This window comes from Ovis aries, chromosome 20, assembly GCF_016772045.2.
Source record: "Ovis aries strain OAR_USU_Benz2616 breed Rambouillet chromosome 20, ARS-UI_Ramb_v3.0, whole genome shotgun sequence".
Taxonomy (NCBI): domain Eukaryota; kingdom Metazoa; phylum Chordata; class Mammalia; order Artiodactyla; family Bovidae; genus Ovis; species Ovis aries.
The window spans coordinates 44,132,896-44,145,982 of record NC_056073.1 but is presented as its reverse complement, the minus strand read 5'-3'; the positions used below and the strand labels follow the sequence as shown (position 1 = coordinate 44,145,982).

The following is a 13,087-nucleotide window of genomic DNA, read 5'->3' as shown; positions in this document are numbered from 1 at the left end:
GTCTGAGCGAGCCTGCCGCCCGGGGCCCCTCCCCTCAGGCCACAGCAAGAATCGGGGAACTCACCCAGGGCGGAACCGCGGTGGCGGGGCGCGGGGCTCCCTGGCGTCCTCGCCCTCCCTTTGGACGGGCGGGCTGGAGGTGGCGGCTCAGTCTTGCCTCATGGCTGTGCTTCTTTCTAGCTGCGGCCACCAGACCGGCTTTTGAAGGCAGCTGTGAGCATGGCCCCACCGAGCGACCCCACGCGTAGACAGCCAGTGGCGAGCCTCTGTGTGCTTTTCCTTCCGGTTGCTGAGAAGTGATATTGTCTCAGTTCATTTCCTTTCTGTGCGCCTTTTTTTTTTTTTCTCTCTCCTCTGTCAGACCTCCTGATACACTGAGTTGGTTGTATAGCGACAGGTGACCCGTCTAATTCTGATCTACACTGTTTGCTGTTTTGAGAAAGAGAGGTGATCTTTAGGTTATTGCTGCCAAGAAACTCTGTGGAATACCCTTTCTAAGTGACACAAGCACCTTTTTAGGCTGTACTGAGGCAAAAATTAGGCTATTTGAGACCTATTACTTTAGGATTTTTCAGTTTTATCAGCTCAATATGTTCTGTTGTTCAGTTGCTAAGTCATGTCCAACTATTTGTGACCCCGTGGACTGCAACACACCAAGCTTCCCTGTCCTTCACTATCTTCTGGAGTTTGCTCAAACTCACGTCCATTGGGTCGGTGATGCTATCCAACCATTTTTAACCTCTGTCGCCCCCTTCTCCTTCTGTCTTTAAGCTTTCCCATCATCTGGGTCTTTTCCAATGAGTTGACTCTCCGCATCACATGGCCAAAGTATTGGAGCTTCGCTTCAGCATTAGTCCTTCCAATGAATATTCAGGGTTGATTACCTTTAGGATTAACTGGTTTGATCTCTCTGCAGTCCAAGGGACTCTCAAGAGTCTTCTCTAACACCACAGTTTGAAAGCATCAATTCATCAATATGTTCTAAAGAGTTCTACTACAAATTGACCTGAAACATCCTTTCATTGGACAAGTATTTTATTGAACCTCTACTCTGTGTTGGGGGATAGGTACCCAAACAGACCATTCCTATTTACAGTGTGATACAGGAGCCCCCAGGTGGCTCAGCGGTAAAGAATCTGCCTGCAAGAGAATCTTTGGCAGGAGGCACGGGTTCCATCCCTGGGTTGGAAAGATTCCCCTGGAGAAGGAAATGACAACCCAGCCCAGTATTCTTGCCTGGAAGATCCCATGAACAGAGGAGCCTGGCGGGCTACAGTCCGTGGAGTGGCAAGAATCTGACACAATTGAGTGGCTGAGTACATAGAAATCTAGATGATGTGAAAGGGAATCTGAAAGTATTTCATCCCAAATCCGGGTCTTCTTCCACCTGGGCATCTGGGTAATAGACAAGGGGACGTGCTCTGAGACGGACCACCTGGGTTTCAATCTTGACTTTACTCTTCAAATACTTTAGATCTTTCTGTGCCTTGACCCCCTCATCTGTAAAATGGAAATAATCAAAGGACTGCTGTGAGAATTGAAGGAGTTAGTATACACAGAGTATTCAAGGAGCACCTGGCATAATAAATAAGCAAGCAGCGTTATGTGGGCTTACCATTATTAATGAGTGGAAAATTATATGTAAGTTCAGTCCTTTACTTTTTCCTTTTTTGCCCCACTTCCCACCTCTTGCTGGTGCCTAGCAGATGACTTGGTGGCATAGTGGATTGAGAGAGGAGAGGGAGATGATTTGAATAACTGATACTCTGAAATGATTATGGTGTCTGTTGTTTCAGCTCCATCTCCGAGGCAAGGACAGGGCTGTCCTTGGCCTTCCCCTCATCTTCACACTCTGCTCGTGTTGTCTGGTACACTCTTGTGACTTCTGTTTTGTTGTTGTTTTGTCTCAATTTCCTGTACTACTTCTCTGAAACTCAGATCCATGTCATTTATTTTTAAACATAGAGCTGGCCTGAATCAGGCTAAGGAATCCTCTGCTCATAAGCAGATGCTACGTTTAAACAGAGAAATACTCAGCTCAACGCCTTATCCAACTGGGACTTAGCAATACAGCAACAACAAGAAGGTCTCTATTAATCTTTATATGTGTACATATCAGCATTAATTTTTATACATGTTAGCGGCATTCATGGTACAAATATCATTAAGGTACTCCATTTTTTCCCCTCTCTCTCTCCTTAAAAAAATATTCTTGAGTATGTGCTATATATTGGGACCGGTTCCAGATCTGAGGTAGAATTATTCTACACTTATTATTGTAAGTGTAGAGTTTTCATAACAAATCAATAGAGGAAGAGGAAAAGGAGAGACAGCAAATAATTTTTTCAAAATGCTTCGCCATGCATTTCCCATATCATTAAAGTACCTTATCAATAAATAGTATTTTCTGTAGTAGATGTCCATGCCATATAAATTCAAATGCTAAATCTTAGGAAAATGCTTTACAGTCATATAATAAATAACCCGAAGATTAATGCCAGTGAGTTGTTTCTGCAAGTCAATGACACTTTAGCTATTCTAAGACAAAACTAAGCTTGGATTTCTTTTAAATAGAGTCCTTAAATTTGGTGATTTGACTATCCTTAACTCTGTTATTTCATCTGAATCCACATGGTTTCTTTTCCCACTCTGAGCTGCCTGAACCCCTACGGCTGAGCTCTGCAGGACCCAGAGAAGCCACATCTGTCAAGGCAAACTAATCAGCCCCAACTTTGTCCAAAGACAGATCAGCTTTGTTTTAGAAAAACATGCTAAATGCTTTTCCTACTTGGAAAGATAGAAGTTTTCTATGTCTGTTTTCCTACTTACAGTCTTAGACTGTCTTCTTCTTTTTTTCATTTGTTTTCCTCTGTTTTGATTAGTGGCAGGTTATGCCACATGTCAAAATTTTGACAAACCACAGATGGCTGTGAAAAAAAACAAACAAGTGTTATTTCTAATCACTGTATCCAGTGAAGACTGTGTTTACATTTTCCTTTTTATGTAAACAGTCTTCTTGGCTGCTTTAATTAGCTTATTTGTGCCATCTCGGCTGAAATCTCAGCGCCATAGAATGGTTTATAACTACCTGTTAGGCAGTAGCCAACCTCCCGGCAACTGTTTTGAATCTGTCATGGATGGATGAAAAGTTTAAAAAAAATCTATGGTCAAGATGTGCCTCTGTGTGTGTGTGTGTGTGTGTGTGTGTGTGTGTGTATTTATGATTCCATTGGCTTGACTCATTTCCCTCCACGACTGAACACAGTATTAGCCATGGGGAGTCAGCTGCCCACTGAGGAATTTAAATGAGTATGCTCAGGAGTTGGTTTGGCAGGTTTTATGAGCAGAGTTGTCTAGTATTAGAATGTATGCCTCCTCCCTTCTTGGGACTGGGGGCTGGTCTTGTGGTTTTCATTTTCAGATGAAGAAATCAGACCTCAGAAGGATCCAGCTCATTTGTCCATGCAGTAGCTATGCTGGACCTTCACACTCCCCCGAATGCCCCTGCACCTGGTTGATGCATCGGTTCACAAGACATAGGGCCTGTCCTCAGAAAACTCATAGCAGAGTGGGGATACTAGTGAGATCACTATTCCCATTAATTGGTTCACTCAGAATATTAAAAGCATTTATGGAACAAGTGCTATGATAAATAAAAAATGAATGAAAATCCACTCCTTCCCTAAGAGAAATTTCAATTTAGTAGGTATGACGTACTCACTCCAGTATTCTTGCTTGGAAGACTCCATGGACAGAGCAGCCTGGTGGGCTACAGTCTATGTGGTCACAAAGAGTCAGATACCTTCCTTCACTTTCAGATACGACAAAATGAACCTTATTCACCTTCTTTTGTTCTCTTGCTGCTTACAACCCTCCTTTTCTCTCTCCTGTAACAAGACATTTTTGTCTTCCATCTCTTCTCCTCTGCAGGTCCATCAGCCAAGTCTTGGTGTGTGGCACTCTTACACGACCAGAACCCCACAGAAAGCTATTTCAGCGATCCGTCAATGTTGATTTCCTTGTTTTTGTTCTTCTGGGTGTTCACCCACTTCCAGCCCCAGGTGGCAGTTCAATCTACTTACTTGCTCTCATGCTTCAGAGCTACCCAGACTCGCTGGGGCAAGTTAACAAAGACCACATTGTTTCTGGCAAATTCTCCCCAATAACCTCAACCGAGGCCCTTCTGCAGCTCATGAACCTTCCTACTCATCTCCTCCTGACTATCTGTCATGTCTTCTTCCCAAGCTTTCCTTACTCTCCAGAGCTCTGAGCCCCACCCTCAGCTCATGCCTTGCGGGGGTGAGATGCTGCTATGAGCTCTCTCATTATCCCTCATGATCTCTGCAGAACGTCACTCCCTCACCCATCCAGCTTCTCATCCTCTGCTCATTCATCTATCCTTTGAATTCTGCTTTCAAGCATTCCCATTAGATTAATAAAAATGTTTATCATTAGGAGGAAAATGACATTTTCAGAGATGAAACCATTCTTCTGGCTCACAGAACAGTTGTTTGAAGAAACATAGGTCCCACAAAGAACAAAAGGAAGGAAGACTGAATTCTTTTTAAGATAGATCTGATGACAATCATAAAAGATTCTGATTTATTGGAGGCACTCATTGCGTTTAAGCATCTGGCAAACACCAACTTTTCTCCATGACTGACAACTTAGTCACCTTCTCCTTGACTAGATGATAACCACCTTGGACTTTCCAAAAAAAAAATTAGGAAAATTTTGATAGTGATGACTTTGCCATAATTTTTAAATTAATTTTAAAAACATACAACTAGGACTTCCCTGGTGGTGCAGTGGATAAGGGGCTTCCCTGGGGGCTCAGATGGTAATGAATCCACCTTCAGTGCCGGAGACCTGGGTTCTATACCTGGGTTGGGAAGATCCCCTGGAGGAGGGCATGGCAACCCACTCTAGTATTCTTGCCTGGAGAATCCCATGGACAGAGGAGCCTGGTGGAAGGAATCCACCTGCCAATGCAGGGCTTAGTTGCTGGTCTGGGAGGATTTCACTTGCTGAGGAGCAACTAAACCCAATGCACCACAACTGCTGGGCCCGTGCGCTGCAACTACTGAAACCCACGCGCTTGGAGCCTGTGCTCCGCAACGAGAGAAGCCATCGCAATGAGAAGGCAGCACACTGCAAAGAGACGCCCGTGACTGCAGCGAAGAGTGGCCCCTGTTCTCTGCAACTAGAGAAAGCCCACACGGCCACGGAAACACAGTGCAGCTAAACTTTTTTAAAAAACAAACAAAAATAGAAAATAACTGAAATTAGGGCTGATGGTTGGGGAGCATTTTAGTTTTACCTGCAAGGTTAGCTTATTTTTACAAATCAATGTAAAATATGCAACTAATACGTTGATATTGTAAAGAACTAACATTTCAGGTAAAACTAAAATGCTTTCTGGCCATCGGCCCTCATTTCAGTTTCCTCCTCGGCTTTGCCCACAGGGAATCCTTGCTATCTGTTCAGTATGTGTTCTTTCAAGACGTTTGTGTGCCAGGCATTTGTGTGAATATACGTAACCACTCTCAGATTGCACCATGCACATGTGCAACCTCACCCTTGAGCGTGCTCTTCTACACAAACAGAACACAAGTCTGAAACCATCACTTGGAGCTCAGTTTCTGAAGGAACTGTACAAACTGCTGTTCTGCTTTCATATGAAACAAGACTTTGAAAACAACATCTTATTCATGAGAATATATGGAATAAAATTACACTGCTGTCTTCAATGCCTGAAGAGATTAGACTGCTCTGTCTATCCAACTTTGGATCATTTGTTTTCAAAGTACACAGAAAGCTGGGTTTACGTCCAACTGGTGTGCCCCTGAGTAGAGATTCCCGGATCAGATACGAAAGGTTGATCAGTCATTTGATAAAGTGATTTTTCTGAATTTTCCTTTCTGCCTACACAATCATGTAGCCAAAAAATCAAGTCCAATCATGCGACTCCCGAGGCAGGTCTGCCACCCTGATCGTGACCCAGGCCCAGGGCGGGACTGCCATGTGTTAAGATCATTTATGGACCCTTTTTTTCTCTACAATGGCTGGCTCTTTTTCTTTCCTTTTCCTTGAACATTTCTTTCTTCTGACTCTAGAGCAGACTCTATGTCTCTGTCCCATACTGAGACAATCTTACTCTGAAGACTTAGAAATATTTTTTACTTATTCCTGGTGCTTAAAACACTAGCATGTCTGCTTGTTTTCCCCTTTAGTTTTTACATAATTATTTTACTCTAAGACAACAGAAATTCTGAGAAGAAATCCAGCTCATCCCTCTCCCATCTTTACCACCACTTTTCGTATCTTATCAGCAAAAGCCTCGTGCTGCAGTCTCGTAGGGACCCTAATACTTACTGCCTTCCTAATACTATCCTTCTTATGGGGCCTCCTGCCTTTGATGCTCAGCTTTCCTGAAAGAGTCATCGACCCTGCGTGCATTCACTCCCACATGGTCCAAGCCCTTCTTCCTCACTGCCTTCCTGCCATCCTACCCTCTGCATGCAATAAGTCCCTGCGACTGTCGCCCATGGCATCCTAGAGGGTGAAGCCAAAAGCCATCACAATGACTTGCCTCGGCTGCATTCCCAGTGGCTCATCACCTTTCTCCTCTCAGACCCTCTAGCAGGAGGACCCTGCCCATCTCGGTTCACCCTTCACGGTTCAGCACACCTCCTCTGCTTTTTGCTGCCGATGTCTCACCCCTGGACCTCACATGTTTTCACTCTGCTTCTCTCTGGATGGGTTCCTCTAGTCCCATGTGGATCTGGGGCAAACCTTCTCCTCCTGACTCTCCATGAATGTGGTGGGGCAACTAAGCCTATGTGCTGCAATGAAAATCCTGTGAAGCCAAAAAAACCAAAACACAACAAACAACAACAACAACAAAAAAAAAAAAAAACAAGAAAAAAATACCTCCACCAACTCCCTGTTGCTTACTAAATAAAATGAAATGATTTGGTTGGTCAGTCGAGACCCATGCGCTCTTCTCAGATTCTCTCCTGTTATCGCACTCAGAGTTGCGCTTACTGCTCGCTCTTCCCTCTAGTTCACGTCTCCTCATGACTTGGGGCTTGTAAAGCCTGCCCCCTACCCAGAATGCTCTTCCTCCTCCTCTTTTTGTCAACATCTGTCAGGACTGCTGCCCCCCTGGACAGAGAATCTTTCCGCCATTCACTGCCCCTAAAACTACCATTATTATGCTTATCACATAGGATCACCATAGTGTGCCTGCCTCCTTGGACTTCCAGGCTCCCAGTGGTGAGAAACTGTGGCTTATTCATTTTGGAGACCAAACCAAACATTTTGCAAAGTGGTCTGTAGCGGTCCTGCATCAAAATCACCTACGAGGTGGTTAAATATAGATCCCCAGGCCCCATCCTTGGATTGCTGAATCAGTTTCTCTGGAGAGTGGAACCCTCCCAGGTAATTCTTATGCACATGGGCATTTGGGGACAGGGTTACAATATCCACCAAATATTTGATGAATAAAGACATGATGAAAAGAGCTAAGATGTCTGCTCCTGAAATCTGCTCTATTTCCTTCATTCCTCTGGGGTGTATTTTGGCTGGAGGCATGTCCAGGGAATTTGGCTCAGCCATGGATCAAAGTGACCTAATGGGAACAGCTTTGCATTATTTTCTAATCAGGTCATGCAAAGCACCTATTGTCCTGTCCAAATGCCAAATTAGGTTTAGGGCCATTCAAAGCCCTGAAGATGGTTGGTCCTGATAAGGATCGAGAAATTCTTGCTCAAGTGAGAACTGGTATTGCGGGCGAGCTCTGCATTTTTAACTCACCAAAGCCAAGTTCCTTTGCTTAAGTGGGTCACAAGTACCTTCCAAGGAGTCTCACTGTCTCATCTGCTGTACTTACCACCAGCATTGGTAACTCTAATACTAGTTCATGGTCCTCCCTTGTAGACATTGGGTAGGTTGTGAATGAGCCTAAGAGTTTTGAGACTTTAGGTGAGGCTGATGGATTGTGAAATCACAGAGTCTTCTTTTAAATTTCTTCAGTAGATTTTGAGCTCTATCAACATGACCTTGAGCTCTGCCACAATGCACTCACTATACCAGGCCTGAAGAAGACTAAAATATATATATTGTCTAAATGAGGAGTGCACAAAGTACCCTCAACAAATGTTTGCTGAACTTACTATTTACCAAATAAATCTTACTAAAAGTAAACAAAATAATTTCTTTATAACACAAGGAACATATACTCATTTTTGAACACAGAAGTAAATAATTCAAAAAGGCAACATAACCAGTGTTACACTGGAATGTGTAATTCTTTTAAATGTTTTCCCATATATATGTAGAGCAATATTATAGCGTATTAGCTTATTACTGTTGCTGTAACAAATTACCACAAAATTAATTGCTTAAGACAAAAACACACTTATTATCTTGTAGTTCTAGAGGTTAGAAGTTCAACACAGGTCTCCCTGGCTAGTTATCATGTTGGCAGGGCTGCATTCTTTTGGAAGGTTTAGGGGAGAATCTGTTTTCTTGCCCTTTTCTGTTTCTAGAAATTGCCTATATTCCTTGGCTCCTGGCCCCTTCTTCCATCTTCAAAGCCAGTAACGTTGAATCTCTATAACTGTTCTATAGTTACCTCTCACCTGATTTCAGCTGGGAAAAGTTCTCCTATTTGATTTTAAGGACTCATGGGACTAGCTTGGACTCTCGTGGATACAGGAGTCCAATTCAAGGTTCTTAACTTTATCAGACTCACAAAATCCCTTTTGCCATGTAAAGTAATACAGGACTTCCTGGATGGCTCAGTGGTAAAGAATCTGCCTGCCAAAGCAGGAGACATGAGTTTGACCCCTGGGTCAGGAAGATCCCTTGGAGGAGGAAACGGCAACCACTCCAATATTCTTGCCCGGGCAACGCCACGGACAGAGGAGCCTGGTGGGCTACAGTCCATAGGGTTGCAGAGAACTGGACTCAACTTGGTGACTAAACAATAATAACAACAAACGAACATATTCTTAGGTTCCTAGAATTAGGACAGGGACATGTTGGGGGCCATTCACAATTAGAGAATGAACCTCCTCTAATGTTCAAGGAGGTTACCCAAGATCACAAAGTTTGTAAATATTAAACCTAATAGTTAAATTTTTTCAGATGGCAAGAATTTGGCACAATCAGATTTTCAGTGAATGAAGATGTATGATACAGACATGTAAGGAAGAACAGCAAAGAGCCTGCATAAACATGGAATGAGCCTCCCAGGAGCTGGCACTTCGTCCTCAGCCTACAGACACCAGAATCTCACTGACACCTGGCCACAGCAGCCCACAGCCCCGCAGGAGGCCACTGCCTGTTTCTGGGCCTCTCTTGACACTTCTCACACCCTGCTGAGCTTCCCCTGATGCCCCACTCAGCTTCTTAATCTTAAATTCTACTGATCCATGGCTTTAGCCCACTGCCTCCTCTCCATGAGTCTCTTGGTTTCCGAACCCTTCTGCCACTTGTATTTCTCTCTGTGTGTCACCTTCCTGCTTCCTAAGAGAAAGTCTCTGATGGAGTCCGTTGGTCACTGCAGGGCACTGGACACCCCTGTCTCATAGAGGGCTCCCTGTGGCTGCTGGTCAGCTTATGGATGGCCATCTTCAAAACTGCCCCCTCCTATTTCCATCAGCCAGGATGACAGGGTCAAACGTGATGATTTGTACGATGCTTTTGAACTGTGGTGTTGGAGAAGGCTCTTGAGAGTCCCTTGGACTGCAAGGAGATGCAACCAGTCCATTCTGAAGGAGACCAACCCTGGGATTTCTTTGGAAGGAATGATGCTAAAGCTGAAACTCCAGTACTCTGGCCACCTCATGCGAAGAGTTGACTCATTGGAAAAGACTCTGATGCTGGGAGGGATTGGGGGCAGGAGGAGAAGGGGATGACAAAGGATGACATGGCTGGATGGCATCACGGACTCGATGGATTTGAGTCTGAGTGAACTCTGGGAGATGGTGATGGACAGGGAGGCCTGGCGTGCTGTGATTCATGGGGTCACAAAGAGTCGGACACGACTGAGCGACTGAACTGAACTGAACTGAACTGAAGGAATCACCTCGGGTCCCTTCTTTCAGAATAAGGTTGTGAGCAAGTGGTCACCGAGAGACTTCTCCAAAGCCAAGGCTGGAATGTCTTCCCTATGGACCCCTGGGTACACTGAATGAACGCTAGCTACATGGAATGAATCTCGCTAAATGAAAGCGTGTAAGCAGGGGCTGAACAAGGGGAAGAGAACAGTGCCCAGAACTAATACTGAATATGGACATTTCAAAAACGATTTGGGTAATTGCTTTCAGTTCTTTAAGGTCTTAAGTGCTGATCTTCAACAAAGAGGCCACACAGGCTTATGAAAGCTCTAAAATTATATCATATTTATCAGTCACTGGGACCTCAAGTTGCTCCCACAAACCACATAGAGCCTTGTGAAATAGGGCTTTGGAGAGGGGACCCTGAAGTTTCTAAATTTTCACCCTTTTGTTTCTCCATCTGCATTTGCTCTGAAAGGGGAAAGTGACCTCATTAATTTGGAAAGAATGAGTCGAAACAAGTTTCAGAAGGAGAAAACTTCTCTTGGGCATGCCAAAGCCTGCCACCACCACCCCCTTCCTCATGGAAGAATGCTGCCGTGGAAGTCTCAACGGATGGTTTCCACAAAAATGTGTGCTGTGGTCACAGCTCAGAGAGGCCAGCACAAATCTCAAACACAGCCACTTCCTGATGGAGAACACAATCTAGGCTGTCCTTTAGTCTGGACCTCGATAACCTGGGACAGAAACTGATTTCAAATTTCAATGAATTACACGTGAGGAAATGGCCATCTTAGCGTAAATATTTTCCCATGGTGACAGGCTTTGGGATGTGGCCATGTTACACGTGAGCAGAGCTGTTTCTATGTGCTTTGCTCTTTTCTCCCTCCTCTTGTGCTTTTAGAGAGAATGCCAGTGGCATGTTGTCACCTCGATTTTCTGTACCCCATAATAATTCACTGAATTCTTTCATCTTTACTCTGAAGCACACAACATTCTTCACACAGGCAATCAAAACTTTTTTTTTTTTTTTTTTTGAGCAATTACCACTGTGGTAGGATCTGGGGATAAACCAGTGAGTAAATATATACTCAATATATTGTGTATATTGAATGCTTTGTCTACAAATAATGTAAAGATAGCACTTAAATTGGCTTGAATAATAAATACTTGTTACCTCCCCAAGCAAGAGGTCTGGGGGTAGATCAAGAAATATCTTCATGTCAGTTTTATTCTCGGGTGGTTGGTTCCCTCATAATTGCAAAGTGGCTGCCATAGCTCTAGGTAGTACCTTCTCAACCACATCCAAATGCAAATGAATATATAAATAAATAAAGCCAAAAGGAAATTACCCCCGCTTCGGGTCCCACTCCCCAGCAGATGTGCCCTCAAGCCTTGGGAGGCAGAACTGCATCTCAAGCCTGTTCTTCAGCTGATCAAGCACCATGACAAATGAGATGGGTATCATTTGCTCAGACTAGTCAAATATTGCCTCTGGAGATTAAGAGAGGGCTCAGTCTCTGCTGAAGCACAGGGTTGCCCCACACACAAAGAAAATTCAGTTCTGTTAGCAGCAAGAAAGGATTAACTACTGGACAAGGAACCAAAAAGTCAGCCTTCGTGTGGAACTTCTAGATGACATATGAGGGACAGGGGAAACATTCCTCAACATACACATTTTTTTGTAGGGAGTCCAAAAGACAGAGGTTCCAATATCCACCTTGCTACTGAGCAGTTATAAGATCTTGGGTTAATGTCTTGGAACCTCAGTTTCTGCAGATGTAAAATGGGAAATCATACCTATCTCATTGGGTTGCTCTGGGATCAAATACGTTAGCATTTGCAAAATACCTAGCACTCTGCCAGGCCCATAGGGATTGCCCAGTGAATATCATTTCCTTCCCCAAAGTCCTCAGGCTGCTCAAATCTAAATGGCTGGGTAACTGACAAGTCAGTCAGCTTGTATTCTGATTGATAAGCACGGGGATATGAGGATTTACAGAGGCTTCCAGGTGGAGGTATCACTATCACAGTTACTAGGAATCATTCCGTTTAGTTCAATTCAGTCACTCAGTCATGTCTGACACTTTGCCACCCCATGAACTACAACACGCCAGGCCTCCCTGTCCATCATCAACTCCCGGAGTCCACCCAAACCCATGTCCATTGTGTCGGTGTTGCCACCCAACCATCTCATCCTCTGTCATCCCCTTCTCCTCCTGCCCTCAATCTTTCCCAGAAGCAGGGTCTCTTCCAATGAGTCAGTTCTTTGCATCAGGTGGCCAAAGTATTGGAGTTTCAGCTTCAGCATCAGTCTTCCCAGTGAATACTCAGGACTGATCTCCTGTAGGATGGACTGGCCAGATCTCCTTGCTGTCCAAAGGACTCTCAAGAGTCTTCTCCAACACCACAGTTCAAAAACATCAATTCTTCGGTGCTCAGATTTCCCCAAAATGCTTTTGATACATCCAGTGGGTCCTTTCCATCTTTTCTCCCTAATACTCTATCTTTCTATAGCATTGCTACTATCATCCACTTGTTGGATGTGGGGAGTGAATGAAAGCAACCAGGGTTAAGCCCAAAGGTTTGGGCTGTGGCAAGTGGTCATTTTAAAAGATGAGGAAGGCTATGGGGGACATGGTGGGGTGGGACAGAGCATTAGATCTAGGGCAGGTTAGGTTCTGGTGGTGATGGTGGTGGTGTTGACAGTTTAGTTGCTAAGTCATGTCTGACTCTTTTGTGATCCCATTGCGGTGGAGGGGGAGTAGCCTGTCAGGCTCCTCTCTCCATGGGATTTCCCAGGCAAGAATACTGGAGTGGGTGGCCATTTTCTTCTCCAGGAGATCTTCCCGACCCAGGCATTGAACCCATGTCCTGCATTGCTGGTAGATTCTCTACTGACTGTGCCACCAGAGAAACCCAGGTTAAGTTCTACAAGGTTCTTAGACCCTGAGCGTAGCCGCCGAGAAGCAAGTAGGATATACGAAGGCAGATGCTGGGGAGAGGTCTGGAGATAGATC

At 44.5% G+C, this 13,087-nt stretch overlaps 1 protein-coding gene across 2 annotated transcripts in view; it reads right to left on the bottom strand.

Annotated features, from left to right (window-relative positions):
- NEDD9 (neural precursor cell expressed, developmentally down-regulated 9) overlaps nt 1–13,087 on the bottom strand; it is a 272,334-nt gene that overhangs the window by 190,304 nt on the left and 68,943 nt on the right. The window contains exon 1 of one of the 2 annotated variants that reach the window (XM_042237341.2): nt 65–275. The exons of the other annotated variant lie outside the window; for it this stretch is intronic. The gene's annotated coding sequence lies outside the window, so the exon portion shown is untranslated. Of the gene's footprint in view, nt 1–64; nt 276–13,087 lie in introns of those variants that run through there. 2 annotated transcript variants of the gene reach the window in all.